We start from the raw sequence: 7,195 nt of genomic DNA, 5'->3' as shown, positions 1-7,195 counted from the left end.
ATATGCACAAACAGAGAAAGAGAGAGAGAGAGAGAGAGAGAGAGAGAGAGAGAGAGAGAGAGAGAGAATTTCTTCCTGCTCCTTCTTTTGATGCAAGATTCCCGGGATTTGGTAAAGTAGTTGGAAAGGTGTTGCTGAGAGACGATGGGCCAATGTAATGTGTTTTCTGAGATCTTCTGGGAAGTTTTCTTTCAGTAGAGTGTTTAACATCCTTCCCACAAGAGCCTACATAATATGACAGTTTCAGGTTCCAGGGGAGAGAGACTCGAGAACAAAGATGTAAGTTCTTTATCATCCTGCTCAAACCCTTCACCTTCTTACTGGGCATTTGCTTATGGTTCCTAACCATACTCTCTGCTCTACTCAGAGATCAGGACTAGCCCTGTCATCTTCAGAGAGACTTCTTCAGATAGATGAGAACAGATGTAGAGGCCCATGGCAAAACATTAGAGCACAGGGAACCCTATGGAAGAGGAAGAGGAAGAGGAAGGACTGTACGAGCCAGAGGGGTCCAGGACACCAAGAAAACATGGCCCCCAGAATCAACTAAGCAGGTGTTCCCAGAGACTCAGGTGGCACTCATGGAGCCTGCATGGGTCTGTGCTAGGTCCTCTGCGTGTGTGCTGTGGTGGCTTAGCTTGGGGTATTTATGGAGCTCCTAACTGTGGGGTACAAGTGTCCCAGACTCTCTTGCCTGTTCATAGGACTCTTCCTCCTACTGGGTTGCCTGATCCAGCCTTGATATGAGGGTTCGTGCCTGGTCTTACCGCACCTTGTTATGGCGTGCTCCGTGGCTATCCCTGGGAGACCTATGGAAGAACAGCAGATCTGGGGGAGAGGGGAGGTCTGGAGGGGTGGGACCATGAGAAGAAGAGGGGAGGTTGCAGTTGGTATGTATGGCATGAGAGAAGAAGGAATAAAAAGAACAAAGGTGCCTAAACACTGGCCATCGGAAGAACATGCATACATGTCTGGAGATTGATTCTCAGTGGTATTCAGTCAGCTGCTCAAACACAGCTGTTCATATCAGAGTCAGGCTGCAATCTGATGGCATCCAGTTGATACAATGTAACACAATCTGATGGCATCCAGTTGATACAATGTAACACAATCTGATGGCATCTAGTTGATACTTACAATGTAATCCTCTTTTCTCCTTTCTTCTCTTCCTCTTTCCAGCTCGTTCCTTCTCTCTGGTCTCCTCCCTCCCTCTCTCTCCCTCCTTTTCTTTTCATTATAATATAATATATTCAACATCCTTTCAGCAGAGCACATATACCTTAACTTCATCATTTATCTTCTATTTCTGATTGGTTATCCCACATAAGTAGCTATAGACCTTAAATTACTGGCCATTAATGACTCTTGAGTTTAGAGCCCAGCATTTGGGACCCAGAACAACTTGGAAAGGGAAGGACAGTGGTAATAGTTGCTGTTCTGGAACACGGACACTAGGCAGGCACTATGTCCACATGCAATTTCATATAATATATATATATATATATATATATATATATTCTCCACAACCTTAACAGGTTAAGAAAAACTAGACATGTGGAGTCCAGGCCACACCTCTTCAACAAGCCATTGCAGAACAGGGTCAAGTTCATCCTTCCAGAGAAGTCAAGTCTGTTCCTTTTCTGAAAAAAACTTAAGGAGGAGTGGGAGTGGTTCTGGAGAGGTGGCTCAGCAGTTAAGAGCACTGACTGCTCTTCCAGAGGTCCTGAGTTCAATTCCCAGCAACCACATGGTGGCTCACAACCATCTGTATTGGAGTCCGATGCCCTCTTCTGGTGTGTATGAAGACAGCTACAGTGTCTGACATTTAAAAGAAATAAATTAAAAAAAAAACTTAAGGGGGGGTGTGCAAAAAAACAAAAACAAACGAACAACAAAAAAACAGAAAGAGGCTTGAGCTCAGCTGTGAACTATAAATGGGTCTGGACTGTAAAGCCCAGAAAAGAGACAAAACAGGTATGCCTGGATCAATGCTGTAAAAACTGCTATAAAATGGGGAGTTTGAAAAGATGATTTGTCCATCTCGGGTGACCATATAAGTGATTATGATTTATTTTATTAAAAACATCAAGTCAGGCATGGTGGCAGTACAAATCCCAGCACTAGGGAGGCTGAAGCAGGGAAATTGGAAATTCAAGACAAGCCTGGGCAGCACAGCAAGATTCCATCTCAAAGCAAAGAGAAACAAAACACAGACTATTTTTTTTTCCATTTTGTCAAACGGTAGACATAGTACTGGAAAAAGAAGCACCTCCTGGAGTTCTAGACCAATGGCCAGGAGGACCCTTCTCCTCGCTGAGAGTTCCTTACAGACCAATTGAAGGAGTAAGATATTGGCTCCATACCTGTCCATCTTGTTATGTCCTTGGGAAGGACCTCTCTTCTTCAGGTGGTGGATGACTTGGGCTCTATGCTCTATACCAAGGCTCTGCTACCCCAGGGCTTAGAATCTAGACACAGGCTCTTGTCTTTTGAAGCCCACTGACCTAGAAAGTCACATATCCCTAGATGATCATGTTCAACCATGAAATATTTACTAGACATGGGCATTTCTGTCAAACACAAGGGAACTGCACCAACCAGTGTTCAGATCTTAGAATGGTAACAAATGTGTTCCCTTTCCCTTGAGTCATCTGTTGATGCTAGCCCCTCCCACATGTGGCTGCCTGGGGTAGGACGCTAAGGAGGATTAAAATCAAATGAGTCCAAAAGGATGGAGATGTTCAATGATGTAACTGGGGAGGAGACCATATTTTATCCCAGGTCCACCTCCCTCCTCTTCCGATCTGACTCCCCTCTATTAATTTTCTATTACTAACAAGATCACCATGAGATATACAGACACCCTTGCATACTAGAAGTTCTCAATAAATATTTATCCATAGGGCACATTAACTTTACTCTCCGAGCTGCCCTGAACTAACACCAACAATGGCGATATTCAGTTCGGAATTCAGAAATAAAATCTTCGTGGAATTGATACTGTCTCCATCAACATATTTCCAAAGTTTCTGAACCTCGCTGGTAGAACCTTTCAGCCGTGCCAGCTCCTTCAACCTCAGAGGACACGGCTGCGGGGCTGTCCCCATTCCAAATAGATCGTTGCTGCTGAGAGCCACTACAGAGAAGCTTCCCCTCCCATACAGCTCCATTCCAATTGGAGACCACGCAAGTAAACCCCTGCTAAGTGGAGTTGCTGCCTCGGACTTTGAGTGTGGTTGGCAGGGTCTGCTCTTGGCTGTAAGTAAACCCTTCCAAGGTCCCATGTGACCAGATCCTGAGGCAACTGCTTCATCCTGAGAGCCCTGCCTAGCACAGCCCAACACACTAGTTTATTTAACGTGACATTTAAAGGGCAAGGAAGAAGATGGATGAGGCATGCTGGGCGTAAATGACAACTGGGCATGGATACGTCTGGAGGTGCTGGTAGTTAGAGCTGGCTATGCTGGCCTTTTGTTCCCAATTGTGGTAGGAAGGGCTTTGCCACCTAAGAAGTCATCCTGCCCCCGCCCGTTTCCTTGGATACTCCTTTAGCCCTCTGCTCCGTCCTTGATTGTTTCTCAAGAGTGTGCTGCCAGCTCCTGGGGGATGGGGACCAGAGTTATAAAGGAGACAGAAGCTCAGTTACAGTAAGAGAGATATAGGTAAATGTCACAGTAAGGCTTCACGCCTAGCTAGGGCACCAGGAATAGTTCTAGATATACTCTAGGGGACAATTCTTATATGTTGTAAATAGGAATGCACAGTCGTGTGGTATGACTTCCTTGGACAATAATTTGAGGGAGGAAAATTACACACACACACACACACAATGTATACACACACACACACACACACACACATATATCCTTTACCCTTTGACCCAGTAAACCCAGTGTGTGGGGTTCCAACTGCTAAAAAGAAGGGGTACAAAGTTAAGTATCACCTCCTGGCTAATCCCAGCGAGATGGAAATCGCAGCAGTGAGCCCTAGGAGCTGCCGCCACAGAGATGAATTCCATGTGCTTCCTTGACTGGACCACACCTCCTGTAAAGCATCCTCACTGAAAAAGTGAAAGTGAGTTTGATAGGCACCTAGATCAAATGACCAAACTATAGGAGCTAGAAGGAACAGGATGCTGGAAGGAAGGTCAGTCACCAAGTCCAGACTGGCAGAAACTCTTAGATGACGGACAACCAAGCTAGGAATGTCCTGGAAGAATGAACGATAGGAGTCCGCAGGTACAGCTGACACAGTGGACTCTGAGCAGTATATGAAGAGCTGTATTCAATTACAAGCGTTCTGTTGAAAATATAGCACAGCAGAAAACAAAAAAGGTATTTTAAAAAAACAGAGAGAAAAGGATTATCCACAAAAAGATACCTCGTGAAAGACAGAAGGAATGAGCAGACCAAGACATTGGTCTATTATCTATTATCAAAAGACATACCAGGATCTAAGGGCCAGTCCCAAAGAGAAGGGGGCACCCATCTGACCCACGGGAGAGAACACAGCCACAAACGCCCTCTGCATAAAAGCACTCTGCAGGTTGATCGGCGTGGTTTTCTGCAGTGTCTCCATCTGTTGCAAAGACAGGTTTCCCCGACAAGAAGTGAGAAAATGTGACACCCATGAAGTCTCACCAGCATGGCTTCCTAGACGTGACCTCAGCAAAGCTGACACCAGTGGACATGCTAATGTGAACAGGGGTTCAGGGGGAAGGACGAGGCCTCAATCCTAGACAAAGAACTACAGGCCACTAAGAACTGCTGAGAGATGGGGAAGTGCCTGCCCCAGGAAGGAGGAGCATAGGAACTGCACATCTAATACCAAACAGCCATCACTGGAAACAGCATGCATATAAGGGTGTACAGACTCAGCAGGCTGCATTTATGTCCTTCGGCACGTGCACACACACGCACGCACACACACATGCACACACACACAACCAACAACAATAACAATGACAATTTAAAAAGAGACCATAAATCTGAAAAAGAGCAAGGGGAGGGGATATATGCGAGGATTTGGAGGAAAGGAAAAGGAAATGGTGTAATTCTATTGTAATCTCAAAAAAAATACATTGAAAAAAAAAAAAAAACAAAACCCTGTCTTCATAGACTGGTGCTGTTGGCTTTGGTCGGTCAAGCTCTTGTTTATAGTGGGGAATGGTGAGTGCAGATTTATGATGGTCCAAATGCTGAGAGTAAGTGACAGTTAAGGGTTCCGCCCTAAACAGGACATCTATTTCAACTTCCCCAGGGCTCAGGAACATGGCAGAAGCAGAGGCTGCAGTGGGGTGCTGTAGAAAGCTGTCTTCAGGCTGAAGGACAGCGGCATTCAGGCTCACCTGAGATGGGCCTGCTGTGGGAAGGGGAGAGACTCACGGGGCCCTACCTCTCCCTGAGGACCTTTAAGATACTAAGGGCTGCTGGGTGAGGAAGAGACATTGTCATCAGTGGGGGAGCCACTTAGGGTTCCCGTCCTCTTGATGATAACCTCTCGCCCGTGTTCTCACAAGCCGTCCTATGAAACACAGAGGTCACCAAGATAGATAAATGAATGAATGAATGAATGAATGAATGAATGAATGTGAAATCAGAGGGGGAAGGGTCTGGAAAAGGAAGGACACTGGGAGGTGTGGGAGGCAGACAAAACAGGGCAATGTAAGATAAATATGGCGAAGATACAGTATACACATATCTGAAAATGCCATAATGAGACACAGTATATATCATTAATATACACTAATAAAATGTTCTTGTAAAATCTCATTCCTTAGCTACTATGAATAGTGTAGTAATAAAGATTCACACACATGTATCTCAGAAGAAAAAAGATGAGGAAGATGGAGATGATGAAGACAAAGGAAGAGGAAGAAGAAAAGGAAGAACAAGAATAAGAAGACAAAGAAGAAAATGAAGACAAAGAAGAGAAAAAAGAGGAGGAGGAGGAGGAGGAGGAGGAGGAGGAGGAGGAGGAAAGATTTACCTGGCCAAAGGCCCTAGAAGTGTTAATGTATTTGTATTAGCTGCTCCCAGCCCCGTAAATATAGACTCATATGATTATGACTTAGTCTTCCCACCATGAAGTAGACACTTTGCCCCATTATACAAAGAAAAAAAAACCCTAGGATTTCTAGATGGTAAACACTGAGTTGGGTTAAGTGGGGGAACTCGAACATGTGTGTGAGCAGAAATGGTTCCCATGTCCTCAGTTTCCCCAACAAGAGTCAACCAACTTTGGATCAAAAACACTTGGGGTAGGGTGGGCTGCATGTGGACTGAATATGCAAAGGCCCTTTCTTGCTATTAGATCTTAAGCAATACCATGCCAACTGCTCGCCTGGTTTTTACATTGCTGTTAGGTGCTCGAATCAATCTAAAGTATAGGGTAGGCTGGTGTGGTGATTCACACCTATATAATTCCAGTACCACAGAGACTGAAGCAGGAGGATTGCTCCAAAACAGCTGGGTCTACATAGAGCAGCGACTCTCAACCTGTGGATTGCAACCCCTTTGGGTGGGAGGGGTATCAAAGGACCTTTTCACAAGGGTCACACATCAGATATTTACACTGCTGTTTATAACAGTAGCAGAATTACAGTTATAAAGTAGCAGCAAAATAATTTTAGGAGGGGTTGGGGATTTAGCTCAGTGGTAGAGCACTTGCCTAGGAAGCGCAAGGCCCTGGGTTCAGTCGCCAGCTCCGAAAAAAAAGAACCAAAAAAATAATAATAATTTTAGGGTTGGGGGGGGTCACCATAACATGAGGAACTAACTGTATTAAAGGGATGCAGCATTAGGACGGTTGAAAACCACAGATGTAGAGAGTTACAGGCCAACCTGTATAGACTGACTCTGTTTCAAACACTAATAGTAACGATGATACTAGCATTAGGGGTCAGAGACAGCTCAGTTGGTTAAATACTCCAGTGTTTATTTTTTTTGGATTATTTTTTTTCTTTTTTTTTTTCGGAGCTGGGGACCGAACCCAGGGCCTTGGGCTTGCTAGGCAAGCGCTCTACCACTGAGCTAAATCCCCAACCCCTAAATACTCCAGTGTAAGCACAAAAAACTCAGTGTGATCTCAAAAACTCATGGAAGAAGAAGGGAAAGCCTGGAGTTGGGGGAGTTGGGGCAAGCCCTTGTAATCCTAAGAGCTAGAGACAGGCAAATCCCTGAGGCTAGCCAGCCTG

This window comes from Rattus rattus, chromosome 1 (genome assembly GCF_011064425.1).
Source record: "Rattus rattus isolate New Zealand chromosome 1, Rrattus_CSIRO_v1, whole genome shotgun sequence".
In the NCBI taxonomy this organism is placed as follows: Eukaryota; Metazoa; Chordata; class Mammalia; order Rodentia; family Muridae; genus Rattus; species Rattus rattus.
This window is presented reverse-complemented; position numbering follows the sequence as displayed.